We start from the raw sequence: 19,289 nt of genomic DNA, 5'->3' as shown, positions 1-19,289 counted from the left end.
CAGGGCTGCGAAAGGAGCCTGGCAGGTTACCCTTCTTCCCAGGATACGTTTGAAGTTTGAGGTGGCAAGACAAGCAAGCAGCCCCATTCTCTGTGCCTCTGTGCGAGCACTGCCATGGGCAGATGAGGCTGAGCAACAGCTTTCCAGGCTAGCCCCTTCTGCCTGCCAGCTATCTTCAGACGTTCGCACTTTCGGAGCAGGGCTGAGAAAGGAGCCTGGCAGGGTACCCCCCTTCCCAGGCTACGTTTGAAGTTTGAGGTGGCAAGACAAGCAAGCAGCCCCAGTCTCTGTGCCTCTGTGCGAGCACTGCCATGGGCAGATGAGGCTGACAAACAGCTTTCCAGGCTAGCCCCTTCTGGCTGCCAGCTATCTGCAGATGTTCGCACTTTCGGAGCAGGGCTGCGAAAGGAGCCTGGCTGGGACACCAACTTTCCCAGGCTACGTTTGAAGTTTCAAGTGGCAAGATAAGCAAGAAGCCCCATTCTCTGTGCCTCTGTGCGAGCAGTGCCATGGGCAGATGAGGCTGACAAACAGCTTTCCAGGCTAGCCCCTTCTGCCTGCCAGCTATCTGCAGATGTTCGCACTTTCGGAGCAGGGCTGCGAAAGGAGCCTGGCAGGTTACCCCCCTTCCCAGGCTACGTTTGAAGTTTGAGGTGGCAAGACAAGCAAGCAGCCCCAGTCTCTGTGCCTCTGTGCGAGCACTGCCATGGGCAGATGAGGCTGAGCAACAGCTTTCCAGGCTAGCCCCTTCTGCCTGCCAGCTATCTTGAGACGTTCGCACTTTCGGAGCAGGGCTGAGAAAGGAGCCTGGCAGGGTACCCCCTTCCCAGGCTACGTTTGAAGTTTGAGGTGGCAAGACAAGCAAGCAGCCCCAGTCTCTGTGCCTCTGTGCGAGCAGTGCCATGGGCAGATGAGGCTGAGCAACAGCTTTCCAGGATAGCCCCTTCTGCCTGCCAGCTATTTGCAGACGTTCGCACTTTCGGAGCAGGGCTGTGATAGGAGCCTGGCAGGGACACCACCATTCCCAGCATGCGTTTGAAGTTTGAGGTGGCAAGACAAGCAAGCAGCACCAGTCTCTGTGCCTCTGTGCGAGCACTGCCATGGGCAGATGAGGCTGAGCAACAGCTTTCCAGGCTAGCACCTTCTGCCTGCCAGCTATCTGCAGATGTTCGCACGTTCGGAGCAGGGCTGCGAAAGGAGCCTGGCTGGGACACCAACTTTCCCAGGCTACGTTTGAAGTTTCAAGTGGCAAGATAAGCAAGAAGCCCCATTCTCTGTGCCTCTATGCGTACAGTGCCATGGGCAGATGAGGCTGAGCAACAGCTTTCCAGGCTAGCCCCTTCTGGCTGCCAGCTATCTGCAGACGTTCGCATTTCAAGAGCAGGGCTGCGAAAGGAGCCTGGCTGGGACACCATCTTTCCCAGGCTACGTTTGAAGTTTGAGGTGGCAAGACAAGCAAGCAGCCCCATTCTCTGTGCCTCCGTGCGACCAGTGCCATGGGCAGATGAGGCTGAGCAACAGCTTTCCAGGCTAGCCCCTTCTGGCTGCCAGCTATCTTCAGACGTTCGCACTTTCGGAGCAGGGCTGAGAAAGGAGCCTGGCAGGTTACCCCCCTTCCCTAACTACGTTTGAAGTTTGAGGTGGCAAGACAAGCAAGCAGCCCCATTCTCTGTGCCTCTATGCGAACAGTGCCATGGGCAGATGAGGCTGAGCAACAACTTTCCAGGCTAGCCCCTTCTGCCTGCCAGCTATCTGCAGACGTTCGCACTTTCGGAGCAGGGCTGCGAAAGGAGCCTGGCAGGTTACCCCTTCCCAGGCTACGTTTGAAATTTGAGGTGGCAAGACAAGCAAGCAGCCCCAGTCTCTGTGCCTCTGTGCGAGCACTGCCATGGGCAGATGAGGCTGAGCAACAGCTTTCCAGGCTAGCCCCTTCTGCCTGCCAGCTATCTTGAGACGTTCGCACTTTCGGAGCAGGGCTGAGAAAGGAGCCTGGCAGGGTACCCCCCTTCCCAGGCTACGTTTGAAGTTTGAGGTGGCAAGACAAGCAAGCAGCCCCAGTCTCTGTGCCTCTGTGCGAGCAGTGCCATGGGCAGATGAGGCTGACAAACAGCTTTCCAGGCTAGCCCCTTCTGGCTGCCAGCTATCTGCAGATGTTCGCACTTTCGGAGCAGGGCTGCGAAAGGAGCCTGGCAGGGTCACCCCCTTCCCAGGCTACGTTTGAAGTTTGAGGTGGCAAGACAAGCAAGCAGCACCAGTCTCTGTGCCTCTGTGCGAGCACTGCCATGGGCAGATGAGGCTGAGCAACAGCTTTCCAGGCTAGCACCTTCTGCCTGCCAGCTATCTGCAGATGTTCGCACGTTCGGAGCAGGGCTGCGAAAGGAGCCTGGCTGGGACACCAACTTTCCCAGGCTACGTTTGAAGTTTCAAGGGGCAAGATAAGCAAGAAGCCCCATTCTCTGTGCCTCTATGCGTACAGTGCCATGGGCAGATGAGGCTGAGCAACAGCTTTCCAGGCTAGCCCCTTCTGGCTGCCAGCTATCTGCAGACGTTCGCATTTCAAGAGCAGGGCTGCGAAAGGAGCCTGGCTGGGACACCATCTTTCCCAGGCTACGTTTGAAGTTTGAGGTGGCAAGACAAGCAAGCAGCCCCATTCTCTGTGCCTCTGTGCGAGCAGTGCCATGGGCAGATGAGGCTGAGCAACAGCTTTCCAGGATAGCCCCTTCTGGCTGTCAGCTATCTGCAGACGTTCGCACTTTCGGAGCAGGGCTGTGATAGGAGCCTGGCAGGGACACCACCATTCCCAGCATGCGTTTGAAGTTTCAAGTGGCAAGAGAAGCAAGCAGCCCCATTCTCTGTGCCTCTATGCGAACAGTGCCATGGGCAGATGAGGCTGAGCAACAACTTTCCAGGCTAGCACCTTCTGGCTGCCAGCTATCTGCAGACGTTCGCATTTCAAGAGCAGGGCTGCGAAAGGAGCCTGGCTGGGACACCAAGTTTCCCAGGCTACGTTTGAGGTGGCAAGACAAGCAAGCAGCCCCAGTCTCTGTGCCTCTGTGCGAGCAGTGCCATGGGCAGATGAGGCTGAGCAACAGCTTTCCAGGCTAGCCCCTTCTGGCTGCCAGCTATCTGCAGACGTTGCACTTTCGGAGCAGGGCTGCGAAAGGAGCCTGGCAGGTTACCCCGCTTCCCAGGCTACGTTTGAAGTTTGAGGTGGCAAGACAAGCAAGCAGCCCCAGTCTCTGTGCCTCTGTGTGAGCAGTGCCATGGGCAGATGAGGCTGAGCAACAGCTTTCCAGGCTAGCCCCTTCTGGCTGCCAGCTATCTTCAGACGTTCGCACTTTCGGAGCAGGGCTGAGAAAGGAGCCTGGCAGGTTACCCCCCTTCCCTAACTACGTTTGAAGTTTGAGGTGGCAAGACAAGCAAGCAGCCCCATTCTCTGTGCCTCTATGCGAACAGTGCCATGGGCAGATGAGGCTGAGCAACAACTTTCCAGGCTAGCCCCTTCTGCCTGCCAGCTATCTGCAGATGTCCGCACTTTCGGAGCAGGGCTGCGAAAGGAGCCTGGCAGGTTACCCCTTCCCAGGCTACGTTTGAAATTTGAGGTGGCAAGACAAGCAAGCAGCCCCAGTCTCTGTGCCTCTGTGCGAGCACTGCCATGGGCAGATGAGGCTGAGCAACAGCTTTCCAGGATAGCCCCTTCTGGCTGCCAGCTATCTGCAGACGTTCGCTCTTTCGGAGCAGGGCTGTGATAGGAGCCTGGCTGGGACACCAACTTTCCCAGGCTGCGTTAGAAGTTTGAGGTGGCAAGACAAGCAAGCAGCACCAGTCTCTGTGCCTCTGTGCGAGCACTGCCATGGGCAGATGAGGCTGAGCAACAGCTTTCCAGGCTAGCCCCTTCTGCCTGCCAGCTATCTGCAGATGTCCGCACTTTCGGAGCAGGGCTGCGAAAGGAGCCTGGCAGGTTACCCCTTCCCAGGCTACGTTTGAAATTTGAGGTGGCAAGACAAGCAAGCAGCCCCAGTCTCTGTGCCTCTGTGCGAGCACTGCCATGGGCAGATGAGGCTGAGCAACAGCTTTCCAGGATAGCCCCTTCTGGCTGCCAGCTATCTGCAGACGTTCGCTCTTTCGGAGCAGGGCTGTGATAGGAGCCTGGCTGGGACACCAACTTTCCCAGGCTGCGTTAGAAGTTTGAGGTGGCAAGACAAGCAAGCAGCACCAGTCTCTGTGCCTCTGTGCGAGCACTGCCATGGGCAGATGAGGCTGAGCAACAGCTTTCCAGGCTAGCACCTTCTGCCTGCCAGCTATCTGCAGATGTTCGCACTTTCGGAGCAGGGCTGCGAAAGGAGCCTGGCAGGGTACCCCCCTTCCCAGGCTACGTTTGAAGTTTGAGGTGGCAAGACAAGCAAGCAGCCCCAGTCTCTGTGCCTCTGTGCGAGCAGTGCCATGGGCAGATGAGGCTGACAAACAGCTTTCCAGGCTAGCCCCTTCTGCCTGCCAGCTATCTTCAGACGTTCGCACTTTCGGAGCAGGGCTGAGAAAGGAGCCTGGCAGGGACCCCCCTTCCCAGGCTACGTTTGAAGTTTGAGGTGGCAAGACAAGCAAGCAGCCCCAGTCTCTGTGCCTCTGTGCGAGCACTGCCATGGGCAGATGAGGCTGACAAACAGCTTTCCAGGCTAGCCCCTTCTGGCTGCCAGCTATCTGCAGATGTTCGCACTTTCGGAGCAGGGCTGCGAAAGGAGCCTGGCTGGGACACCAACTTTCCCAGGCTACGTTTGAAGTTTCAAGTGGCAAGATAAGCAAGAAGCCCCATTCTCTGTGCCTCTATGCGTACAGTGCCATGGGCAGATGAGGCTGAGCAACAGCTTTCCAGGCTAGCCCCTTCTGGCTGCCAGCTATCTGCAGACGTTCGCATTTCAAGAGCAGGGCTGCGAAAGGAGCCTGGCTGGGACACCAACTTTCCCAGGCTACGTTTGAGGTGGCAAGACAAGCAAGCAGCCCCAGTCTCTGTGCCTCTGTGCGAGCAGTGCCATGGGCAGATGAGGCTGAGCAACAGCTTTCCAGGCTAGCCCTTTCTGGCTGCCAGCTATCTGCAGACGTTCGCACTTTCGGAACAGGGCTGCGAAAGGAGCCTGGCAGGTTACCCCGCTTCCCAGGCTACGTTTGAAGTTTGAGGTGGCAAGACAAGCAAGCAGCCCCAGTCTCTGTGCCTCTGTGTGAGCAGTGCCATGGGCAGATGAGGCTGAGCAACAGCTTTCCAGGCTAGCCCCTTCTGGCTGCCAGCTATCTTCAGACGTTCGCACTTTCGGAGCAGGGCTGAGAAAGGAGCCTGGCAGGTTACCCCCCTTCCCTAACTACGTTTGAAGTTTGAGGTGGCAAGACAAGCAAGCAGCCCCATTCTCTGTGCCTCTATGCGAACAGTGCCATGGGCAGATGAGGCTGAGCAACAACTTTCCAGGCTAGCCCCTTCTGCCTGCCAGCTATCTGCAGATGTCCGCACTTTCGGAGCAGGGCTGCGAAAGGAGCCTGGCAGGTTACCCCTTCCCAGGCTACGTTTGAAATTTGAGGTGGCAAGACAAGCAAGCAGCCCCAGTCTCTGTGCCTCTGTGCGAGCACTGCCATGGGCAGATGAGGCTGAGCAACAGCTTTCCAGGATAGCCCCTTCTGGCTGCCAGCTATCTGCAGACGTTCGCTCTTTCGGAGCAGGGCTGTGATAGGAGCCTGGCTGGGACACCAACTTTCCCAGGCTGCGTTAGAAGTTTGAGGTGGCAAGACAAGCAAGCAGCACCAGTCTCTGTGCCTCTGTGCGAGCACTGCCATGGGCAGATGAGGCTGAGCAACAGCTTTCCAGGCTAGCCCCTTCTGCCTGCCAGCTATCTGCAGATGTCCGCACTTTCGGAGCAGGGCTGCGAAAGGAGCCTGGCAGGTTACCCCTTCCCAGGCTACGTTTGAAATTTGAGGTGGCAAGACAAGCAAGCAGCCCCAGTCTCTGTGCCTCTGTGCGAGCACTGCCATGGGCAGATGAGGCTGAGCAACAGCTTTCCAGGATAGCCCCTTCTGGCTGCCAGCTATCTGCAGACGTTCGCTCTTTCGGAGCAGGGCTGTGATAGGAGCCTGGCTGGGACACCAACTTTCCCAGGCTGCGTTAGAAGTTTGAGGTGGCAAGACAAGCAAGCAGCACCAGTCTCTGTGCCTCTGTGCGAGCACTGCCATGGGCAGATGAGGCTGAGCAACAGCTTTCCAGGCTAGCACCTTCTGCCTGCCAGCTATCTGCAGATGTTCGCACTTTCGGAGCAGGGCTGCGAAAGGAGCCTGGCAGGGTACCCCCCTTCCCAGGCTACGTTTGAAGTTTGAGGTGGCAAGACAAGCAAGCAGCCCCAGTCTCTGTGCCTCTGTGCGAGCAGTGCCATGGGCAGATGAGGCTGACAAACAGCTTTCCAGGCTAGCCCCTTCTGCCTGCCAGCTATCTTCAGACGTTCGCACTTTCGGAGCAGGGCTGAGAAAGGAGCCTGGCAGGGACCCCCCTTCCCAGGCTACGTTTGAAGTTTGAGGTGGCAAGACAAGCAAGCAGCCCCAGTCTCTGTGCCTCTGTGCGAGCACTGCCATGGGCAGATGAGGCTGACAAACAGCTTTCCAGGCTAGCCCCTTCTGGCTGCCAGCTATCTGCAGATGTTCGCACTTTCGGAGCAGGGCTGCGAAAGGAGCCTGGCTGGGACACCAACTTTCCCAGGCTACGTTTGAAGTTTCAAGTGGCAAGATAAGCAAGAAGCCCCATTCTCTGTGCCTCTATGCGTACAGTGCCATGGGCAGATGAGGCTGAGCAACAGCTTTCCAGGCTAGCCCCTTCTGGCTGCCAGCTATCTGCAGACGTTCGCATTTCAAGAGCAGGGCTGCGAAAGGAGCCTGGCTGGGACACCAACTTTCCCAGGCTACGTTTGAGGTGGCAAGACAAGCAAGCAGCCCCAGTCTCTGTGCCTCTGTGCGAGCAGTGCCATGGGCAGATGAGGCTGAGCAACAGCTTTCCAGGCTAGCCCCTTCTGGCTGCCAGCTATCTGCAGACGTTCGCACTTTCGGAACAGGGCTGCGAAAGGAGCCTGGCAGGTTACCCCGCTTCCCAGGCTACGTTTGAAGTTTGAGGTGGCAAGACAAGCAAGCAGCCCCAGTCTCTGTGCCTCTGTGTGAGCAGTGCCATGGGCAGATGAGGCTGAGCAACAGCTTTCCAGGCTAGCCCCTTCTGGCTGCCAGCTATCTTCAGACGTTCGCACTTTCGGAGCAGGGCTGAGAAAGGAGCCTGGCAGGTTACCCCCCTTCCCTAACTACGTTTGAAGTTTGAGGTGGCAAGACAAGCAAGCAGCCCCATTCTCTGTGCCTCTGTACGAGCAGTGCCATGGGCAGATGAGGCTGAGCAAGAACTTTCCAGGCTAGCCCCTTCTGGCTGCCAGCTCTCTGCAGATGTTCGCACTTTCGGAGCAGGGCTGCGAAAGGAGCCTGGCAGGTTACCCCCCTTCCCAGGATACGTTTGAAGTTTGAGGTGGCAAGACAAGCAAGCAGCCCCATTCTCTGTGCCTCTGTGCGAGCACTGCCATGGGCAGATGAGGCTGAGCAACAGCTTTCCAGGCTAGCCCCTTCTGGCTGCCAGCTATCTTCAGACGTTCGCACGTTCGGAGCAGGGCTGAGAAAGGAGTCTGGCAGGTTACCCCCCTTCCCAGGCTACGTTTGAAGTTTGAGGTGGCAAGACAAGCAAGCAGCCCCAGTCTCTGTGCCTCTGTGCGAGCAGTGCCATGGGCAGATGAGGCTGACAAACAGCTTTCCAGGCTAGCCCCTTCTGGCTGCCAGCTATCTGCAGACGTTCGCATTTCAAGAGCAGGGCTGCGAAAGGAGCCTAGCAGGTACACCATCTTTCCCAGGCTAGAAGTTTGAGGTGGCATGACAAGCAAGCAGCCCCATTCTCTGTGCCTCTGTGCTAGCAGTGCCATGGGCAGATGAGGCTGAGCAACAGCTTTCCAGGCTAGCCCCTTCTGGCTGCCAGCTATCTGCAGATGTTCGCACTTTCGGAGCAGGGCTGCGAACGGAGCCTGGCTGGGACACCAACTTTCCCAGGCTACATTTGAAGTTTGAGGTGGCAAGACAAGCAAGCAGCCCCATTCTCTGTGCCTCTATGCGAACAGTGCCATGGGCAGATGAGGCTGAGCAACAGCTTTCCAGGCTAGCCCCTTCTGGCTGCCAGATATCTGCAGACGTTCGCACTTTCGGAGCAGGGCTGCGAAAGGAGCCTGGCTGGGACACCACCATTCCCAGGCTACGTTTGAAGTTTGAGGTGGCAAGATAAGCAAGCAGCCCCATTCTCTGTGCCTCTGTGCGAGCACTGCCATGGGCAGATGAGGCTGAGCAACAGCTTTGCAGGCTAGCCCCTTCTGGCTGCCAGCTATCTGCAGACGTTCGCACTTTCGGGCAGGGCTGTGATAGGAGCCTGGCAGGGACACCACCATTCCCAGCATGCGTTTGAAGTTTCACGTGGCAAGATAAGCAAGCAGCCCCATTCTCTGTGCCTCTATGCGAACAGTGCCATGGGCAGATGAGGCTGAGCAACAGCTTTCCAGGCTAGCCCCTTCTGCCTGCCAGCTATCTGCAGACGTTCGCACTTTCGGAGCAGGGCTGCGAAAGGTGCCTGGCTGGTACACCAACTTTCCCAGGCTACGTTTGAAGTTTGAGGTGGCAAGACAAGCAAGCAGCCCCATTCTCTGTGCCTCTGTGCGAGCACTGCCATGGGCAAATGAGGCTGAGCAACAGCTTTCCAGGATAGCCCCTTCTGGCTGCCAGCTATCTGCAGACGTTCGCACTTTCGGAGCAGGGCTGTGATAGGATCCTGGCAGGGACACCACCATTCCCAGCATGCGTTTGAAGTTTCAAGTGGCAAGATAAGCAAGCAGCCTCATTCTCTGTGCCTCTATGCGAACAGTGCCATGGGCAGATGAGGCTGAGCAACAGCTTTCCAGGCTAGCCCCTTCTGCCTGCCAGCTATCTGCAGACGTTGGCACTTTCGGAGCAGGGCTGCGAAAGGAGCCTGGCTGGGACACCAACTTTCCCTAGCTACGTTTGAAGTTTGAGGTGGCAAGACAAGCAAGCAGCCCTATTCTCTCTGCCTCTGTGCGAACACTGCCATGGGCAGATGAGGCTGAGCAACAGCTTTCCAGGCTAGCCCCTTCTGGCTGCCAGCTATCTGCAGACGTTCGCACTTTCGGAGCAGGGCTGTGATAGGAGCCTGGCAGGGACACCACCATTCCCAGCATGCGTTTGAAGTTTCAAGTGGCAAGATAAGCAAGCAGCCCCATTCTCTGTGCCTCTATGCGAACAGTGCCATGGGCAGATGAGGCTGAGCAACAGCTTTCCAGGCTAGCCCCTTCTGCCTGCCAGCTATCTGCAGACGTTCGCATTTCAAGAGCAGGGCTGCGAAAGGAGCCTAGCAGGGACACCATCTTTCCCTGGCTACGTTTGAAGTTTGAGGTGGCAAGACAAGCAAGCAGCCCCATTCTCTGTGCCTCTTTGCGAACAGTGCCATTGGCAGATGAGGCTGAGCAACAGCTTTCCAGGCTAGCCCCTTCTGCCTGCCAGCTATCTGCAGACGTTCGCACTTTCGGAGCAGGGCTGTGATAGGAGCCTGGCAGGGACACCACCATTCCCAGCATGCGTTTGAAATTTCAAGTGGCAAGATAAGCAAGCAGCCCCATTCTCTGTGCCTCTATGCGAACAGTGCCATGGGCAGATGAGGCTGAGCAACAGCTTTCCAGGCTAGCCCCTTCTGCCTGCCAGCTATCTGCAGACGTTCGCACTTTCGGAGCAGGGCTGCGAAAGGAGCCTGGCTGGGACACCAACTTTCCCAGGCTACGTTTGAAGTTTGAGGTGGCAAGACAAGCAAGAAGCCCCAGTCTCTGTGCCTCTGTGCGAACAGTGCCATGGGCAGATGAGGCTGAGAAACAGCTTTCCAGGCTAGCCCCTTCTGGCTGCCAGCTATCTGCAGACGTTCGCACTTTCGGAGCAGGGCTGCGAAAGGAGCCTGGCAGGGACACCACCATTCCCAGCCTACGTTTGAAGTTTGAGGTGGCAAGACAAGCAAGCAGCCCCATTCTCTGTGCCTCTATGCGAACAGTGCCATGGGCAGATGAGGCTGAGCAACAGCTTTCCAGGCTAGCCCCTTCTGCCTGCCAGCTATCTGCAGACGTTCGCACTTTCGGAGCAGGGCTTCGAAAGGAACCTGGCAGGGACACCACCATTCCCAGCATGCGTTTGAAGTTTCAAGTGGCAAGATAAGCAAGCAGCCCCTTTCTCTGTGCCTCTATGCGAACAGTGCCATGGGCAGATGAGGCTGAGCAATAGCTTTCCAGGCTAGCCCCTTCTGGCTGCCAGCTATCTGCAGACGTTCGCATTTCAAGAGCAGGGCTGCGAAAGGAGCCTAGCAGGGACACCATCTTTCCCAGGCTACGTTTGAAGTTTGAGGTGGCAAGACAAGCAAGCAGCCCCATTCTCTGTGCCTCTGTGCGAGCACTGCCATGGGCAGATGAGGCTGAGCAACAGCTTTCCAGGCTAGCCCCTTCTGGCTGCCAGCTATCTGCAGATGTTCGCACTTTCGGGCAGGGCTGTGATAGGAGCCTGGCAGGGACACCACCATTCCCAGCATGCGTTTGAAGTTTCACGTGGCAAGATAAGCAAGCAGCCCCATTCTCTGTGCCTCTGTGCGAACAGTGCCATGGGCAGATGAGGCTGAGCAACAGCTTTCCAGGCTAGCACCTTCTGGCTGCCAGCTATCTGCAGACGTTCGCACTTTCGGAGCAGGGCTGCGAAAGGAGCCTAGCAGGGACACCATCTTTCCCAGGCTACGTTTGAAGTTTGAGGTGGCAAGACAAGCAAGCAGCCCCATTCTCTGTGCCTCTGTGCGAGCACTGCCATGGGCAGATGAGGCTGAGCAACAGCTTTCCAGGCTAGCCCCTTCTGCCTGCCAGCTATCTGCAGACGTTCGCACTTTCGGAGCAGGGCTGCGAAAGGAGCCTGGCTGGGACACCACCATTCCCAGCATGCGTTTGAAGTTTCAAGTGGCAAGATAAGCAAGCAGCCCCATTCTCTGTGCCTCTATGCGAACAGTGCCATTGGCAGATGAGGCTGAGCAACAGCTTTCCAGGCTAGCCCCTTCTGCCTGCCAGCTATCTGCAGACGTTCGCACTTTCGGAGCAGGGCTGCGAAAGGAGCCTGGCAGGGACACCACCATTCCCAGCATGCGTTTGAAGTTTGAGGTGGCAAGATAAGCAAGCAGCCCCATTCTCTGTGCCTCTATGCGAACAGTGCCATGGGCAGATGAGGCTGAGCAACAGCTTTCCAGGCTAGCCCCTTCTGCCTGCCAGCTATCTGCAGACGTTCGCACTTTCGGAGCAGGACTGCGATAGGAGCCTGGCTGGAACACCAACTTTCCCAGGCTACGTTTGAAGTTTGAGGTGGCAAGACAAGCAAGCAGCCCCATTCTCTGTGCCTCTGTGCGAGCAGTGCCATGGGCAGATGAGGCTGAGCAACAGCTTTCCAGGCTAGCCCCTTCTGCCTGCCAGCTATCTGCAGACGTTCGCACTTTCGGAGCAGGGCTGCGAAAGGAGCCTGGCAGGGACACCACCATTCCCAGCATGCGTTTGAAGTTTCAAGTGGCAAGATAAGCAAGTAGCCCCATTCTCTGTGCCTCTATGCAAACAGTGCCATGGGCAGATGAGGCTGAGCAACAGCTTTCCAGGCTAGCCCCTTCTGGCTGCCAGCTATCTGCAGACGTTCACACTTTCGGAGCAGGGCTGCGAATGGAGCCTGGCTGGGACACCAACTTTCGCAGGCTACGTTTGAAGTTTGAGGTGGCAAGACAAGCAAGCAGCACGAGTCTCTGTGCCTCTACGCGAACAGTGCCATGGGCAGATGAGGCTGAGCAACAGCTTTCCAGGCTAGCCCCTTCTGCCTGCCAGCTATCTGCAGACGTTCGCACTTTTGGAACAGGGCTGTGATAGGAGCCTGGCAGGGACACCACCATTCCCAGCATGCGTTTGAAGTTTCAAGTGGCAAGATAAGCAAGCAGCCCCATTCTCTGTGCCTCTATGCGAACAGTGCCATGGGCAGATGAGGCTGAGCAACAGCTTTCCAGGCTAGCCCCTTCTGGCTGCCAGCTATCTGCAGACGTTCGCACTTTCGGAGCAGGGCTCTGATAGGAGCCTGGCAGGGACACCATCATTCCCAGCATGCCTTTGAAGTTTCAAGTGGCAAGATAAGCAAGCAGCCCCATTCTCTGTGCCTCTATGCGAACAGTGCCATTGGCAGATGAGGCTGAGCAACAGCTTTCCAGGCTAGCCCCTTCTGCCTGCCAGCTATCTGCAGACGTTCGCACTTTCGGAGCAGGACTGTGATAGGAGCCTGGCAGGGACACCACCATTCCCAGCATGCCTTTGAAGTTTCAAGTGGCAAGACAAGCAAGCAGCCCCATTCTCTGTGCCTCTGTGCGAGCACTGCCATGGGCAGATGAGGCTGAGCAACAGCTTTCCAGGCTAGCCCCTTCTGCCTGCCAGCTATCTGCAGACGTTCGCACTTTCGGAGCAGGGCTGCGAAAGGAGCCTGGCTGGGACACCAACTTTCCCAGGCTACGTTTGAAGTTTGAGGTGGCAAGACAAGCAAGCAGCCCCATTCTCTGTGCCTCTATGCGAACAGTGCCATGGGCAGATGAGGCTGAGCAACAGCTTTCCAGGCTAGCCCCTTCTGCCTGCCAGCTATCTGCAGACGTTCGCACTTTCGGAGCAGGGCTTCGAAAGGAACCTGGCAGGGACACCACCATTCCCAGCATGCGTTTGAAGTTTCAAGTGGCAAGATAAGCAAGCAGCCCCTTTCTCTGTGCCTCTATGCGAACAGTGCCATGGGCAGATGAGGCTGAGCAATAGCTTTCCAGGCTAGCCCCTTCTGGCTGCCAGCTATCTGCAGACGTTCGCATTTCAAGAGCAGGGCTGCGAAAGGAGCCTGGCAGGGACACCATCTTTCCCAGGCTACGTTTGAAGTTTGAGGTGGCAAGACAAGCAAGCAGCCCCATTCTCTGTGCCTCTGTGCGAGCACTGCCATGGGCAGATGAGGCTGAGCAACAGCTTTCCAGGCTAGCCCCTTCTGGCTGCCAGCTATCTGCAGACGTTCGCACTTTCGGAGCAGGGCTGCGAAAGGAGCCTGGCTGGGACATCACCATTCCCAGCATGCGTTTGAAGTTTCAAGTGGCAAGATAAGCAAGCAGCCCCATTCTCTGTGCCTCTATGCGAACAGTGCCATTGGCAGATGAGGCTGAGCAACAGCTTTCCAGGCTAGCCCCTTCTGGCTGCCAGCTATCTGCAGACGTTCGCACTTTCGGAGCAGGGCTGCGAAAGGAGCCTGGCAGGGACACCACCATTCCCAGCATGCGTTTGAAGTTTCAAGTGGCAAGATAAGCAAGCAGCCCCATTCTCTGTGCCTCTATGCGAACAGTGCCATGGCAGATGAGGCTGAGCAACAGCTTTCCAGGCTAGCCCCTTCTGGCTGCCAGCTATCTGCAGACGTTCGCACTTTCGGAGCAGGGCTGCGAAAGGAGCCTGGCTGGGACACCACCATTCCCAGGCTACGTTTGAAGTTTGAGGTGGCAAGATAAGCAAGCAGCCCCATTCTCTGTGCCTCTGTGCGAGCACTGCCATGGGCAGATGAGGCTGAGCAACAGCTTTCCAGGCTAGCCCCTTCTGCCTGCCAGCTATCTGCAGACGTTCGCACTTTCGGAGCAGGGCTGCGAAAGGAGCCTGGCAGGGACACCACCATTCCCAGCATGCGTTTGAAGTTTCAAGTGGCAAGATAAGCAAGCAGCCCCATTCTCTGTTCCTCTATGCGAACAGTGCCATGGGCAGATGAGGCTGAGCAACAGCTTTCCAGGCTAGCCCCTTCTGGCTGCCAGCTATCTGCAGACTTTCGCACTTTCGGAGCAGGGCTGCGAAAGGAGCCTGGCTGGAACACCAACTTTCCCAGGCTACGTTTGAAGTTTGAGGTGGCAAGACAAGCAAGCAGCCCCATTCTCTGTGCCTCTATGCGAACAGTGCCATGGGCAAATGAGGCTGAGCAACAGCTTTCCAGGCTAGCCCCTTCTGCCTGCCAGCTATCTGCAGACGTTCGCACTTTCGGGCAGGGCTGTGATAGGAGCCTGGCAGGGACACCACCATTCCCAGTATGCGTTTGAAGTTTCAAGTGGCAAGATAAGCAAGCAGCCCCATTCTCTGTGCCTCTGTGCGAACAGTGCCATGGGCAGATGAGGCTGAGCAACAGCTTTCCAGGCTAGCCCCTTCTGCCTGCCAGCTATCTGCAGATGTTCGCACTTTCGGGCAGGGCTGTGATAGGAGCCTGGCAGGGACACCACCATTCCCAGCATGCGTTTGAAGTTTGAGGTGGCAAGATAAGCAAGCAGCCCCATTCTCTGTGCCTCTGTGCGAACAGTGCCATGGGCAGATGAGGCTGAGCAACAGCTTTCCAGGCTAGCACCTTCTGGCTGCCAGCTATCTGCAGACGTTCGCACTTTCGGAGCAGGGCTGCGAAAGGAGCCTAGTAGGGACACCATCTTTCCCAGGCTACGTTTGAAGTTTGAGGTGGCAAGACAAGCAAGCAGCCCCATTCTCTGTGCCTCTGTGCGAGCACTGCCATGGGCAGATGAGGCTGAGCAACAGCTTTCCAGGCTAGCCCCTTCTGCCTGCCAGCTATCTGCAGACGTTCGCACTTTCGGAGCAGGGCTCTGATAGGAGCCTGGCAGGGACACCACCATTCCCAGCATGCGTTTGAAGTTTCAAGTGGCAAGATAAGCAAGCAGCCCCATTCTCTGTGCCTCTATGCGAACAGTGCCATTGGCAGATGAGGCTGAGCAACAGCTTTCCAGGCTAGCCCCTTCTGCCTGCCAGCTATCTGCAGACGTTCGCACTTTCGGAGCAGGGCTGCGAAAGCAGCCTGGCAGGGACACCGCCATTCCCAGCATTCGTTTGAAGTTTGAGGTGGCAAGATAAGCAAGCAGCCCCATTCTCTGTGCCTCTGTGCGAGCACTGCCATGGGCAGATGAGGCTGAGCAACAGCTTTCCAGGCTAGCCCCTTCTGGCTGCCAGCTATCTGCAGACGTTCGCACTTTCGGAGCAGGGCTGCGAAAGGAGCCTGGCAGGGACACCACCATTCCCAGCATGCGTTAGAATTTTGAAGTGGCAAGATAAGCAAGCAGCCCCATTCTCTGTGCCTCTATGCGAACAGTGCCATGGGCAGATGAGGCTGAGCAACAGCTTTCCAGGCTAGCCCCTTCTGGCTGCCAGCTATCTGCAGACGTTCGCACTTTCGGAGCAGGGCTGCGAAAGGAGCCTGGCTGGAACACCAACTTTCCCAGGCTACGTTTGAAGTTTGAGGTGGCAAGACAAGCAAGCAGCCCCATTCTCTGTGCCTCTATGCGAACAGTGCCATGGGCAAATGAGGCTGAGCAACAGCTTTCCAGGCTAGCCCCTTCTGCCTGCCAGCTATCTGCAGACGTTCGCACTTTCGGGCAGGGCTGTGATAGGAGCCTGGCAGGGACACCACCATTGCCAGTATGCGTTTGAAGTTTCACGTGGCAAGATAAGCAAGCAGCCCCATTCTCTGTGCCTCTGTGCGAACAGTGCCATGGGCAGATGAGGCTGAGCAACAGCTTTCCAGGCTAGCCCCTTCTGCCTGCCAGCTATCTGCAGATGTTCGCACTTTCGGGCAGGGCTGTGATAGGAACCTGGCAGGGACACCACCATTCCCAGCATGCGTTTGAAGTTTCACGTGGCAAGATAAGCAAGCAGCCCCATTCTCTGTGCCTCTGTGCGAACAGTGCCATGGGCAGATGAGGCTGAGCAACAGCTTTCCAGGCTAGCCCCTTCTGGCTGCCAGCTATCTACAGACGTTTGCACTTTCGGAGCAGGGCTGCGAAAGGAGCCTAGCAGGGACACCATCTTTCCCAGGCTACGTTTGAAGTTTGAGGTGGCAAGACAAGCAAGCAGCCCCATTCTCTGTGCCTCTGTGCGAGCACTGCCATGGGCAGATGAGGCTGAGCAACAGCTTTCAGGCTAGCCCCTTCTGCCTGCCAGCTATCTGCAGACGTTCGCACTTTCGGAGCAGGAGTGCGAAAGGAGCCTGGCTGGGACACCACCATTCCCAGCATGCGTTTGAAGTTTCAAGTGGCAAGATAAGCAAGCAGCCCCATTCTCTGTGCCTCTATGCGAACAGTGCCATTGGCAGATGAGGCTGAGCAACAGCTTTCCAGGCTAGCCCCTTCTGGCTGCCAGCTATCTGCAGACGTTCGCAATTTCGGAGCAGGGCTGCGAAAGCAGCCTGGCAGGGACACCGCCATTCCCAGCATGCGTTTGAAGTTTGAGGTGGCAAGATAAGCAAGCAGCCCCATTCTCTGTGCCTCTGTGCGAGCACTGCCATGGGCAGATGAGGCTGAGCAACAGCTTTCCAGGCTAGCCCCTTCTGGCTGCCAGCTATCTGCAGACGTTCGCACTTTCGGAGCAGGGCTGCGAAAGGAGCCTGGCAGGGACACCACCATTCCCAGCATGCGTTTGAAGTTTCAAGTGGCAAGATAAGCAAGCAGCCCCATTCTCTGTGCCTCTATGCGAACAGTGCCATGGGCAGATGAGGCTGAGCAACAGCTTTCCAGGCTAGCCCCTTCTGGCTGCCACCTATCTGCAGACGTTCGCACTTTCGGGCAGGGCTGTGATAGGAGCCTGGCAGGGACACCACCATTCCCAGCATGCGTTTGAAGTTTCACGTGGCAAGATAAGCAAGCAGCCCCATTCTCTGTGCCTCTGTGCGAAAAGTGCCATGGGCAGATGAGGCTGAGCAACAGCTTTCCAGGCTAGCCCCTTCTGGCTGCCAGCTATCTGCAGACGTTCGCACTTTCGGAGCAGGGCTGCGAAAGGAGCCTGGCTGGGACACCAACTTTCCCAGGCTACGTTTGAAGTTTGAGGTGGCAAGATAAGCAAGCAGCCCCATTCTCTGTGCCTCTGTGCGAGCACTGCCATGGGCAGATGAGGCTGAGCAACAGCTTTCCAGGCTAGCCCCTTCTGGCTGCCAGCTATCTGCAGACGTTCGCACTTTCGGAGCAGGGCTGCGAAAGGAGCCTGGCAGGGACACCACCATTCCCAGCATGCGTTTGAAGTTTCAAGTGGCAAGATAAGCAAGCAGCCCCATTCTCTGTGCCTCTATGCGAACAGTGCCATGGGCAGATGAGGCTGAGCAACAGCTTTCCAGGCTAGCCCCTTCTGGCTGTCAGCTATCTGCAGACGTTCGCACTTTCGGAGCAGGGCTGCGAAAGGAGCCTGGCTGGGACACCAACTTTCGCAGGCTACGTTTGAAGTTTGAGGTGACAAGACAAGCAAGCAGCACCAGTCTCTGTGCCTCTACGCGAACACTGTCATGGGCAGATGAGGCTGAGCAACAGCTTTCCAGGCTAGCCCCTTCTGCCTGCCAGCTATCTGCAGACGTTCGCACTTTTGGAGCAGGGCTGTGATAGGAGCCTGGCAGGGACACCACCATTCCCAGCATGCGTTTGAAGTTTCAAGTGGCAAGATAAGCAAGCAGCCCCATTCTCTGTGCCTTTATGCGAACAGTGCCATGGGCAGATGAGGCTGAGCAACAGCTTTCCAGGCTAGCCCCTTCTGCCTGCCAGCTATCTGCAGACGTTCGCACTTTCGGAGCAGGGCTGCGAAAGGAGCCTGGCAGGGACACCACCATTCCCAGCATGCGTTTGAAGTTTCAAGTGGCAAGATAAGCAAGCAGCCCCATTCTCTGTGCCTCTATGCGAACAGTGCCATTGGCAGATGAGGCTGAGCAACAGCTTTCCAGGCTAGCCCCTTCTGCCTGCCAGCTATCTGCAGACGTTCGCACTTTCGGAGCAGGGCTGTGGTAGGAGCCTGGCAGGGACACCACCATTCCCAGCATGCGTTTGAAGTTTCAAGTGGCAAGATAAGCAAGCAGCCCCATTCTCTGTGCCTCTATGCGAACAGTGCCATGGGCAGATGAGGCTGAGCAACAGCTTTCCAGGCTAGCCCCTTCTGCCTGCCAGCTATCTGCAGACGTTCGCACTTTCGGAGCAGGGCTGCGAAAGGAGCCTGGCTGGGACACCAACTTTCCCAGGCTACGTTTGAAGTTTGAGGTGGCAAGACAAGCAAGCAGCCCCATTCTCTGTGCCTCTGTGCGAGCACTGCCATGGGCAGATGAGGCTGAGCAACAGCTTTCCAGGCTAGCCCCTTCTGGCTGCCAGCTATCTGCAGACGTTCGCACTTTCGGAGCAGGGCTGCGAAAGGAGCCTGACAGGGACACCACCATTCCCAGCATGCGTTTGAAGTTTCAAGTGGCAAGATAAGCAAGTAGCCCCGTTCTCTGTGCCTCTATGCGAACAGTGCCATGGGCAGATGAGGCTGAGCAACAGCTTTCCAGGCTAGCCACTTCTGCCTGCCAGCTATCTGCAGACGTTCGCACTTTCGGAGCAGGGCTGCGAAAGGAGCCTGGCTGGGACACCACCATTCCCAGCATGCGTTTGAAGTTTCAAGTGGCAAGATAAGCAAGCAGCCCCATTCTCTGTGCCTCTATGCGAACAGTGCCATTGGCAGATGAGGCTGAGCAACAGCTTTCCAGGCTAGCCCCTTCTGGCTGCCAGCTATCTGCAGACGTTCGCACGTTCGGAGCAGGGCTGCGAAAGGAGCCTGGCAGGGACACCATCTTTCCCAGGCTACGTTTGAAGTTTGAGGTGGCAAGACAAGCAAGCAGCCCCATTCTCTGTGCCTCTATGCGAACAGTGACATTGGCAGATGAGGCTGAGCAACAGCTTTCCAGGCTAGCCCCTTCTGCCTGCCAGCTATCTGCAGACGTTCGCACTTTCGGAGCAGGGCTCTGATAGGAGCCTGGTAGGGACACCACCATTCCCAGCATGCGTTTGAAGTTTCAAGTGGCAAGATAAGCAAGCAGCCCCATTCTCTGTGCCTCTATGCGAACAGTGCCATGGGCAGATGAGGCTGAGCAACAGCTTTCCAGGCTAGCCCCTTCTGGCTGCCAGCTATCTGCAGACGTTCGCACTTTCGGAGCAGGGCTGCGAAAGGAGCCTGGCTGGGACACCAACTTTCCCAGGCTACGTTTGAAGTTTGAGGTGGCAAGATAAGCAAGCAGCCCCATTCTCTGTGCCTCTGTGCGAGCACTGCCATGGGCAGATGAGGCTGAGCAACAGCTTTCCAGGATAGCCC

The sequence above is a fragment of the Opisthocomus hoazin genome, chromosome 37 (genome assembly GCF_030867145.1).
Source record: "Opisthocomus hoazin isolate bOpiHoa1 chromosome 37, bOpiHoa1.hap1, whole genome shotgun sequence".
Classification (NCBI taxonomy): Eukaryota; Metazoa; Chordata; class Aves; order Opisthocomiformes; family Opisthocomidae; genus Opisthocomus; species Opisthocomus hoazin.
The sequence above is the reverse complement of the archived record's forward strand: the minus strand, read 5'-3'. Positions refer to the sequence as shown.